General features: G+C 43.6%; 1 long non-coding RNA gene across 1 annotated transcript in view; it reads left to right on the forward strand.

Moving 5' to 3' along the window:
• Positions 1-12,563, forward strand: part of LOC106589341 (uncharacterized) — a 73,489-nt gene that overhangs the window by 35,337 nt on the left and 25,589 nt on the right. The gene's annotated exons all lie outside the window — the stretch shown is intronic.

Genomic DNA, 12,563 nt, shown 5'->3' on the forward strand with positions numbered 1-12,563 from the left:
TAGGGTGGGTGTGGGCATTGATAACCTTCATAGGAACGCATGGGCCACTACTGATGACATCATCATACCCTTAGGAATGCCTGGTTCCTTGCAGTTGTTTAGGGTGCACTACCTGGCTGTGATAACACAACGTGACATAGAACGGGCGTTCACATTCAAGTCAATTATGCCATAATGGGTGGACTGGCAGCCATTTTGAGTGTACCCATGCCAGGAAGTGTACCCTTCAAACTGTGCTGTGATCTTTTTGAGTCAACTCAACTTACATTACAAAAAATACATTCCATTGCATGAGGCACTTCAGTTAGCATCATTTTAATTAACATTCTACATTACCATGGCAATCCAGCATCAGTTAATAGAACATTCGAAATTACCATGGAAATTGTTGTATCACAATACCAGGCAGCCATTTCGAGTGTATCCATGAGTTTACCATTCCAATTGCTAGGGTTAGATGTTCTATTAATTCTTTCTATGGCTATTACATTGTTCATGTGGCTATTACAGTGTTCTAAAATTCAGTGATACGGTATCAGTCAAAAGTTTGGACACATCTACTCATTCAAGCGTTTTTCTTTATTTTTACTATTTTCTACATTGTAGAATAATAGTGAAGACATAATAACTAGGAAATAACACATATGGAATCATGTAGTAACCACATTTTTTTAAAATAAATCTAAATATATTTGAGATTCTTCAAAGTAGCCACCGTTTGCCTTGATGACAGCTTTGCACACTCTTGGCATTCTCTCAACCAGCTTAATCTGGAATGCTTTTCCAACAGTCTTGAAGGAGTTCACATATATGCTGAGCACTTGTTAGCTGCTTTTCCTTCACTCTGCATTCCAACTCATCCCAAACCATCTCAATTGGGTTGAGGTTAGGTGATTGTGGAGGCCAGGTCATCTGATGCAGCACTCCATCACTCTCCTTCTTGGTCAAATAGCCCTTACACAGCCTGGAGGTGTGTTGGGTCATTGTCCTGTTTAAAAACAGATGATAGTCCCACTAAGCGAAAACCAGATGGGATGGCGTATTGCTGCCGAATGCTGTGTTAGCCATGCTGGTTAAGTGTGCCTTGAATTGTAAATAAATCACAGACAGTGTCACCAGCAAAGCATCCCACACCATCACACCTCCTCCTCTATACTTCATGGTGGGAACCACACATGCGGAGATCCATTCACCTACTCTGCGTCTCACAAAGACACAGCAGTTAGAACCAAAAATATCAAATTTGGACTCATCAGGCCAAAGGACAGATTTCCTCCGGTCTATTGTCCATTGCTCATGTTTCTTGGCCCAAGCAAGTCTCTTCTTATTATTGGTGTCTCCTCTGAAAAGTTGATGTGAGATGTGTCTGTTACTTGAACTCTGTGAAGCATTTATTTGGGCTGCAATTTCTGAGGCTGGTAACTCTACTAAACACATACTCTGCAGGAGAGGTATCTCTGGGTCTTCCTTTGAGAGCCAGTTTGGTCATAGTGCTTGATGATTTTTGCGACTGCACTTGAAGAAACATTCAAAGTTCTTGAAATTTTCCAGATTGACTGATCTTCATGTCTTTAAGAAATGATGGACTGTCATTTCTCTTTGCTTATTTGAGCTGTTCTTGTCATAATATGGACTTGGTCTTTTACCAAATAGGGCTGTCTTCTGTATACCACCCCAGCTTGTCATAACACAACTGATTTGCTCAAATGTGCAAAGAAGGAAAGAAATTCCACAAATTAACTTTCAACAAGGCACACCTGTTAATTGAAATGCATTCCAGGTGACAACTCATGAAGCTCGTTGAGAGAATGCCAAGAGTGTGCACAGCTGTCATCAAGGCAAAGGGTGGCTACTTTGAAGAATCTTAAATCTCAAATATATTTTGATTTGTTTAACACTTTTTTGGTTACTACATGATTCCATATGTGTTATTTCATAGGTTTGATGTCTTCACTATTATTCTACAACATAGAGAATCAAATCAAATCAAAGTTTATTTGTCATGTGCGCCGAATACAACAGGTGTAGACCTTACAGTGAAATGCTTACTAACAGGCTCTAACCAACAGTGCAAAAAAGGTATTAGATGAACAATAGGTAAGTAAAAGAGGGGTTGGCGGGTGGTGGGTTGCGGGACAGTTAGCCAATGTGCGGGGTGCACTGGTTGGTCAGGCCAGTTGAGGTAGTATGTACATGAATGTATAGTTAAAGTGACTATGCATATATGATAAACAGAGAGTAGCAGCAGCTTAAACGAGGGGTTGGGGGAGCACACAATGCAAATAGTCCGGTAGCCATTTGATTACCTGTCCAGGAGTCTTATGGCTTGGGGGTAAAAACTGTTGAGAAGCCTTTTTGTCCTAGACTTGGCACTCCGGTACCGCTTGCCATGCGGTAGTAGAGAGAACAGTCTATGACTGGGGTGGCTGGGGTCTTTGACAATTTTATGGGCCTTCCTCTGACACTGCCTGGTGTAGAGGTCCTGGATGGCAGGCAGCTTAGCCCCAGTGATGTACTGGGCCGTACGCACTACCCTCTGTAATGCCTTGCGGTCGGAGGCCGAGCAATTGCCATACCAGGCAGTAATGCAACCAGTCAGGATGCTCTCGCTGTTGCAGCTGTTGAACCTTTTGAGGATCTGAGGACCCATGCCAAATCTTTTCAGTCTCCTGAGGGGGAAATAGGCTTTGTCGTGCCCTCTTCACAACACTATCTTGGTGTGTTTGGACTATTCTGGTTTTGGTGATGTGGACACCAAGGAACTTGAAGCTCTCAACCTGCTCCACTACAGCCCCGTCGATGAGAATGGGGGCGTGCTCGGTCCTCCTTTTCCTGTAGTCCACAATCATCTCCTTAGTCTTGGTTACGTTGAGGGATAGGTTGTTATTCTGGCACCACCCGGCAGGTCTCTGACCTCCTCCCTTTAGGCTGTCTCGTTGTTGTCGGTGATCAGGCCTACCACTGTTGTGTCGTCTGCAAACTTAATGATGGTGTTTGAGTCTTGCCTGGCCATGCAGTCATGGGTGAACAGGGAGTACAGGAGGGGACTGAGCACGCACCCCTGGGGGGCTCCAGTGTTGAGGATCAGCTTGGCAGATGTGTTGCTACCTACCCTCACCACCTGACGCTCTCCTGCATGCCTCAGTGTTGCTTGCCTCGAAGTGAGCATAGAAGTGATTTAGCTCGTCTGGTAGGCTCCTGTCACTAGGCAGCTCGCGGCTACACCGGCTCCGAACATCGGAGCCGGTGTAATACGATTCAATCTTAGCCCTGTATTGACGCTTTGCCTGTTTGATGGTTCGTCGGTGGCAGAAAAGGATTTCTTATAAGCTTCCAGGTTGGAGTCCCGCACCTTGAAAGCGGCAGCTCTACCCTTTAGCTCAGTGCGAATGTTGCCTGTGGCTCCTGGTTGGAGTATGTACGTACAGTCACTGTGGGGATGACGTCCTCAATGCCATCGGAAGAATCCCGGAACATATTCCAGTCTGTGATAGCAAAACAGTCCTGTAGTTTAGCATCTGCTTCATCTGACCACTTTTTTATAGACCGAGTCACTGGTGCTTCCTGCTTTAGTTTTTGCTTGTAAGCAGGAATCAGGAGGATAGAATTGTGGTCGGATTTACCAAATGGAGGGCGAGGGAGAGCTTTGTACACGTCTCTGTGTGTGGAGTACAGGTGATCTAGAATTGTTTTCCCTCTGGTTGCACATTTAACATGTTGATAGAAATTTGGTAGAACTGATTTAACTTTTCCTGCATTAAAGTCTCCGGCCACTAGGAGCGCCGCCTCTGGGTGAGCGTTTTCCTGTTTGCTTATTTCCTTATACAGCTGACTGAGTGCGGTCTTAGTGCCACCAAATGTCTGTGGTGGTAAATAAACAGCCATGAAAAGTATAGCTGAAAACTCTCTAGGCAAGTAGCGTGGCCTGCAATTTATCACAATATACTCCACTTCAGGCGAGCAAAATCTGGAGACTTCCTTAGATTGCGTGCACCAGCTTTTGTTTACAAATATGCACAGACCGCACCCCTCGTCTTACCGGAGTGGGCTGTTCTATCTTGCCGGTGCAGCGTGTATCCCGCTAGCTGAATATACATGTCGTCATTCAGTCACGATTCCGTGAAACATAGGATATTACAGTTTTTGATTTCCCGTTGGTAGGATATTCGTGATCGTACCTCGTCTAATTTATTGTCCAACGATTGCACATTGACGAGTAATATTGACGGTAATGGCAGCTTTCCCACTCGCCTTCTGCGGGTCCTCACAAGGCATCCCGCTCTGTGTCCCCTGTACATGCGTTTCTTCCTCTTGCAAATAACGGGGATGTTGGCCCTGTCAGGTGTTTGGAGAATGTCCTGTGCTTCCTGCTTGTTGAAGAAAAAATCTTTGTCTAATCCGAGGTGAGTGATTGCTGCCCTGATATCCAGAAGCTCTTTTTTGCCGTAAGATATGGTTGCAGAAACATTATGTACAAAAGAAGTTGCAAATAACGCGAAAAAACCCCACATAATAACACAATTGGTAAAACTGCTGCCATTTCTTCTGGCGCCATTTAAAAAAAAATGTATACAGAAAAAAAATAACAATTGTAAAAAATAAAGAAAAACCTTTGAATAAATAGGTGTGTCCGAACCTTTGACTAGTACTGTATGTTTCTTTGAGTCTTGTCTACATCTATGTTAAGATTGTCTCATGCCTCACTAAACATATTTCTGCCTCTCCATCTTACTCCTTTGAAACCCATGTCACCGTTATCCTTGTCTTTCTCTTTACCTCTCCTACAGGACTATTTTCTCTGTAGCCTATTTCTCATCTCTCAAATCAGCATGTTGAAATCTCTCTCCTTTTGTTTCCCTGTGTTTAATAATAAATCAGCTGCAGGGTTGTTTTTCTCTCTGGCATCTGCGCCGGCTCAGCCCCCAAGCCACTGTGGTCTCTCAAAATGTGCTTATGGCAACAACAAAAAAACTATAGCATGACATATTTATCTGTCATATTTATGCCACATTCATCTCCCATCAAATGGAGCATTTTCACTATGGTGTATTTATCTACCCGGAGCCTCATAACGCTAGCAAAACAAACATGTGTCTGTGCTCGTGTTCCGGTATGTTTGATATGCTATAGGCCTGTTTATTTGAGCTGAGAAGAGCACTAGCTTGGAATGAAATGCTTGGCACATGACTCGTCATATTTCTGAGCATGAGGAGCGTCGGCCATTTTATGACTGATAGTTCGTTGACCTGAGGCTGCGAGGGGATTCTGGAAGACTAACGCATAATTACTGGCCCAGTGAGCACAAGCCCCAAAATGATTTATGTCAGATGAAAAATTGCTAACTATTCGGGTTGCCGTGGTAATGGGTAAACCGAGCGGCGTGTGTAAACAGTGTGGTCAGTGTTGTAGATATGAGTGGAGTGGATCCCACGGTGTGTGTGTGTGGGGGGGGGGGGGGGGGGGTGTGTGTAGGGGTGGCTGTACATAACCCTTGGTGCTCCTCTACCTCCGGACACTCCAGTTCGATAACGTCAGAAAGGAGCTTTCCCTCGACATTCCCACATCTCCAAACATCTCCGGAATCCCATTTATTCTGACGATGCCATGGTAACCAGAAACTACATACACCTGTGAAAAGACCAGATACATTCCCTGGCATTCCTTTTCGCAAGTACCCTATGGATTCATATACTGTATGTTGTTTCGTACCCATCACACAAATATACCATTGGGTACATGGAAGTTAGGAAATAGATGGAATCTTGCTGGATGCCCTGAATGCCTGTTAAAACCTCTTGTTCCAAGTAAACACTAGTTATTACACTACGGAGTCGCTACATGCAGATGGATACATCCACAACTCTGCTAGGAGCCCACGTAAACACGCACACGTACACCCCTTGGCACAGCTAGGCAACAAACACACACTCATGCATACACAAACACACATGCACCACACACGCACACACATGCACACACATGCACATACATCCCCCTTCCATAAACCCTTCAACAATCCCTTCCTGTCAAACGTTGATGTGCCATGAGTAAGGGGGCGTGGCTAGTGAGTGATTGACAGCTTGTTGGCAGCGGACAGTGCCGAGAGGAATCTGAGGGGTGAGCTTAGCATGCCTGTGGCCCAGGGCCTCTAAAGCAAGGCGCGGAGAGACAAACGACAATAAGACAACGGAGACGTGCTGGAGAGGTCTCTCTGGATGTGTGGCCACTAAAAATAGAGCCAAGTGCAAACCACGGACAGGCATTTCCTCATTGCTCTATCGACTGTGACGATGACAGATGGACAGTTGTCCAGTTGTAGGTAAGCCTGCCACTCGCGCACCTGTGTGTGTGTGTGTGTGTGTGTGTGTGTGTGTGTGTGTGTGTGTGTGTGTGTGTGTGTGTGTATGTTGCGCGTGTGTGTACGTGTGTATTTCTCACTGCCAAAGGGGTTGGCAGAAATAGTTGGTAAGGACTGACTGTATGTGCACCAGGTCGAAAAAGAAAGCAGGAGCGAGGGAAAACCCGCAGTTCTCTCCTTCACTCCAGCCCGTGCCACCACAAACAGGCCTAATGTTCACAAAGTGGTCCATAACAGAAACCGTAGTAACGGGGGGTAAAAACACAGAACCTGAAAGCCACAAAAATACATTCACTAAACCACTGGCCTGGAACTCACCTATAAACAGTCCTTGTTCGACAAAGACTCAGACACAGAATATGAAATGACTTAACACAAGGACACCTGACATTTTACTTGGTCTGAGAGAACAGAGAAGTGAGAGACGGGTGAGCGAGGGATGAGAGAGTTGTATAGAGAAGTTAGAGAAGGGCTACAGAGGGGTGACATCGGAGAGAGAGGGGGTTGAAAGTGGAGATAGAAACGTATGAGAGGGTTGAGAGAAGGATGAGAGAGAGGAGGACAGAATGATGGCGAGATGAAACAGAATGACAGGTCTTTCCCCTCCTTCCCTCGTTGCAGGAGTTTCTGTTCTTATAAAGCTCTCCCTAAGTAGCTCAATATGTCTGTGGTGGGTTGCCAGTGTTGTGAATGTCACCCCTCCTGGTCTTAGGATCGCTTTACTGCCTGTATGAATGGACTCCATGTGCTGAGGGATTGTGGGTGTGTGCGTGTGTGTGTGTGTGTATGCATGCGCATGTGTGTATGAGCATGTAAACATGCCTTCGTGTGTGTGTGTGTGAACATGCGTGCGTACTTGTGTGTGTATGAGAGTGTGTGTGCAGGTGGTTCAGTTTAACCCTTTACACTGAGCGCTGCACCGTTTAACCCCTGTGCCTCAGGAGTGAGACTCCAATTAACAGCCTTTCCTGTTCTTTCAGCTGCAGCTGGTGCTACATATGCAACAGGACTGCATCCGGTCTACATATGATGCAATAATACTGTGTCTATCAATGATTTCAGATTGATACTCACTCCATCAACACACCGTCGGTGCCAGTCCATTGGACTTTCATTTAAGCCAGTTTACATCAAGCAGCCTATGGCTATTATATAGATGATATTGCTTTTTCAGGAGTCAATTTGATCCATTTCGGTTTTCTTTGTTGCATGCTTGAAGTCCATCACAATCTCCACTTTACCACATGGAGGAATGAAATCGAGAGAGCGACAGGACAAATAAGTAGAAGGTGGGAAAAGGTGTGCAGGGAAATAAGACTGATTTCTTTGGGGTCAAAAAGGGCACAAGAAAAGTTTTCCAAAAGTGTTGGGGAGCGTTCTCAAAGTGTTCTCATTAGATAGCTTGTGTAGAACTTGGTGAGGTGTGTGAGAGCGAGAGACAGAGCACTCCCCTAGTTGGTGTGGTGCATCCACCCACTCGTGCTGCGTTTGGCCTGCTGCCTGCGTCAGATCGAGAGAGAGCGCAAGGGAGTTATGGACTGTTACTGAGGACATTTGGTTGTCATGTTTCAGGAGCTCTGGAAGTGAAAAGGAAGAAAATGAAGAGATTGGGAGGAAGAAGGACAGCTGTGTAGCTTTGAGCAGCCCTGAGTTCTCTCTGTGGCATACAATAGACTTGGAGTGATGGCTTCAATATGGATGAAGAGGTAATCTCGTAAAAAACACATGAAACGGATTTCTTCAAAGAGTATGGTTTTAATCTTTCCATATGACATCTAATATGCTGCATTTGTGTGTTTCATCATACGTTATGGTAGAATCCTTTACTGAACAAATCCCCTGATGGTTGGATGAGAGTGTGGCTCACTGAAATGCAGCTCTACTATCCGGTAAAGAAATCCCAGGACTAAGGGCAGGGCTTCAGAGCTGGTTCCAAGAGCATCTGGGGTTATGGTCACACTTCCTAGGTTACTGTCCTGGTTTGGACATTTAGATTCCTATGCTGCAGTTACAGTGCTCAGAAATAACCTAGTCCTGGGTTGTGTTCAGTTGGGCACACATTGCCAAATGTTTCGCACCAGAAAACTAAATAATGTGTTCTCATTGGACAAATTCAACAAGAACCTCCCACGTTTCACATTTTTTCCCAACTGAACACAGCCATGGTGTTGTTGACTGAGGAAATGGATGCGTCTTCACCAATGTCATGGCTCTAGTTCTCCTACTCAGCCTGGCCTCAGAGCAATACGAAATATACTTTACGTATTTCTGAGCACCTCCAAGATGTATGATACCTACTAATGGCCTATTTACTTGAGACAGAAATTAAAGTAGGGAGGTTGGGTTGGTGTAATTCGCGACAGACTAGCAATCCAAAAGTTTCATGTTTGAGTCACATCAGGAACAACTGTAGCATTTTGCCTAATCCTTCCCCTTATTCTAAACTTAACCGAATTAACCCAACCTATTATGTAAATTCACCTAACCTTTGTTGTTTTAGTTCTCCTAACCTTTGTTGTTAGTTTCCCTAACCACCAACGTAAATTCCACCTGTAATTCTCCTTTGTTGTTACGTGTTGTAGTACTCAAGTCCGTTCTCGAGACCACAAATTGAGTGTCTCGGTCTTGTCTCGGTGTCAGATACATTTTTACTCAGTCTTGACTCCGTCTCAGACAATGAACACTCAGGCAATTTAAACTAAAATGAAACTAAAATAAATAGTTTAAATGTTTCCCGAGACCAGCAGAGTAAAAAAACTCATAATTATCAGCTCCCCTTCAGTCAGTGCATAAAACTGCTTCGACGGGCCAAATATTCACACTCCTTTCATGACACAACAATATCTTATCGCCTATTAAAACCGGAGCTTCCTACTTTACTTGTAATATTACTGTCCTTTACTCTCGTTGAAAAAAATCCTCAAACCTTTTCGTGCTCATCAGAATTTTTTGTGCTCATCAGAATTTTTCGTGCTCATCAGAAGGGAAGAGTGGGGAAAATTGTTTGAAAGTTGTGTACTCACTATTAGTAAGGGGAGACCGGGGCAACATATTTTGTCTTTTTATCTATTATAGACCTGTTTGGGTTAGTGATCATTTGTAGAGTGGCTCTCTATTTGCCGTCTCAATGCATATTTTCACCATTCTGTATGTCTGAAGAATCCATGTTCTTCTGAAATATGAACACAGAGATACTGGACATTTTGAACTGTTATTATGGTGGCAATTTGACACAATTACAATCATGGTCTTGAATTGCACTCACATTTTTCTGGTCTCTGTCTTTACTTGGTCTTGGACCCCACTCACCCCTCCCGGTCTTGGTCTTGACTTGGACTCGATTTGTTCCTATCTTGAATCGGTCTCTCTTTAGGTGGTCTCAAACACGACACTGGTTGTTACGAACACGACACTGGTTGTTACATTTTCAGATATTTTGGTTATTAGTTACTTCCTAGTGCACAATAAAGCCTACAAAATGGATGGGGTTTGAAAAATAGATATCTGAATAGAAAGATTGTGATGTATATAGGAATAATATACGTCCTCCAAGACATAATGCTAAGTTACGTCATCTAATTTGTATGCTATTGTACAACAGGGTAAGACATATGATACAATAAGTCCTATAATTCATATGATATTGTACGACCGCTATTCCATTTACAATGTAACATAATGTTGCATATCATACTAAATGGAGTGTTTTATGTATAGAATAATATGAATGAGACCAGGTTGTCCTACTTTACCCCAGTTTGAACTCTGGGTTGGTTGGCAACACCTTGAAGGGAAGGGCACCATCCATCATTCCCAAATGAGAGACAGCAAGGACAACTGATCTTTCAGCAGGAGGTTTCCCAACCCTGGAGTAAAATGACAGGTCGTCACATTTTCACAGAGGCACTTCCCTTCCCCTCAGTCCTCCACATCCTCTCTTCCTCTTCTTCTGTTTACTTTTTTGTTCTCTGCAATGTCTTCAGGGTGTAATGCCTTTTCTTGGCTGTAACTTTTTTTCTGGCACGATGTCCTGATGTGGTCCTGTCTTTACATACTGCATTCTGTTCTTATTTTGGGGTTTTGTCAGCTGTAAGTACAGTTCAAATGTCTGAACCTGATACCATTGTTCACTCATTGTTCATACCTTGATGATATGTTTGACTATGTGTTGTTTCTCTCTTGGAGATATTCAATATCTAGACCCACATGACAGTATAGCATCAAGCTTACACGTGCTCAACGGACCTATCATCTGATTTTATTGAGGTGATTAATCTGTAGATAAAAAAAAAACTAACTTTAGTGACTTTATTTGACATTATTACCATGCAGAAAGCCCAATAATTATATATATATATATCTATATATATATATATATATATATATATTTTTTTTTTTTTTAAACCTCTTGACGGTCGCCTAGGATAGGGGGCGCTACAGCGATTTTTGAAAACAATTAGTGCCCATTTTAAATGGCCTCCTACTCAAACTCAGAAGCTAGGATATGTATATAATTAATACTTGTGGATAGAAAACACCCTAATGTTTCTAAAACTGTTTGAATGGTGTCTGTGAGTATAACAGAACTCATATGGCAGTCAAAACCCCAAGACAGATCGTAACAGGAAGTGGAATTCTGAATTGCGGACTCAACTTCATCACTTTGCCTATAAATCACACCATGAGCAATGGTTCATTGACCACTTCCTATTGCTTCCACTAGATGTCCCCAGTCTTTACAAAGTGGTTTGAGCCTTCTACTGTGAAAACTGACACAATGAGAGTCTGTGGAACGTGGTCACATGAGGAGGGCCATCACCATTATGACGCCTGGCTACCCTCCCCTTTCGAAACGTTTTGAAAGACAACGCAATCGTCCCCCTTGAATGTTATTGGAGCTCTGGTTGAAAAAGGCCCTAAAGATGTATGTTATACAACGTTTGACATGTTTGAACGAACCTAAATAAATAAAAAATGCATTTTGTTGAAAGAGGAGTCCCGCGGCTGACGGAACTTTTGGAGCAGCCTTCAGAACGCGCTAACAAGAACAAGCTATTGGAACATAAAGGATTAACTTTTTAGAACGAAAATACATTTGTTGTGGACCTGGGATTCCTGGAAGTGCTTTCTGATGAAGATAATCAAAGGTAAGGGATTATTGACAATAGTATACAAGAGTAGATTTGATATGCGATTGTTCCAAGATGGCGCTGACCTGTAACGGTAGCCTATTTTTCTGAGTATTGCATCCCCTTTTATCGCAAAGTGTGATTACCCAGTAAAGTTATTTTTAAATCTGGCATTACAGGTGCTTTCAAGAGATATTCATCTATAAATCATAGAATGACAATATTACATTTTAAAAATGTTTTCGAATAGTAATTTAGTAAATTGTAGCGCTATTTCACCGGATGCATTTGAGGGAAAATAGTTAGTCAACGTCACGCGCCGATGTAAAATGCTGTTTTTATATACACTGCTCAAAAAAATAAAGGGAACACTTAAACAACACAATGTAACTCCAAGTCAATCACACTTCTGTGAAATCAAACTGTCCACTTAGGAAGCAGCACTGATTGACAATAAATGTCACATGCTGTTGTGCAAATGGAATATACAACAGGTGGAAATTATAGGCAATTAGCAAGACACCCCCAATAAAGGAGTGGTTCTGCAGGTGGGGACCACAGACCACTTCTCAGTTACTATGCTTCCTGGCTGATGTTTTGGTCACTTTTGAATGCTGGCGGTGCTTTCACTCTAGTGGTAGCATGAGACGGAGTCTACAACCCACACAAGTGGCTCAGGTAGTGCAGCTCACCCAGGATGGCACATCAATGCGAGCTGTGGCAAGAAGGTTTGCTGTGTCTGTCAGTGTAGTGTCCAGAGCATGGAGGCACTACCAGGAGACAGGCCAGTACATCAGGAGACGTAGAGGAGGCCGTAGGAGGGCAACAACCCAGCAGCAGGACCGCTACCTCCGCCTTTGTGCAAGGAGGAGCAGGAGAAGCACTGCCAGAGCCCTGCAAAATGACCTCCAGCAGGCCACAAATGTAAACGTGTCTGCTCAAACGGTCAGAAACAGACTCCATGAGGCTGGTATGAGGGCCCGACGTCCACAGGTGGGGGTTGTGCTTACAGCCCAACACCGTGCAGGACGTGTGGCATTTGCCAGAGAACACCAAGATTGGCAAATTCGCCACTG

Source organism: Salmo salar, chromosome 28 (assembly GCF_965601325.2).
Source record: "Salmo salar chromosome 28, fSalSal1, whole genome shotgun sequence".
NCBI lineage: Eukaryota > Metazoa > Chordata > Actinopteri > Salmoniformes > Salmonidae > Salmo > Salmo salar.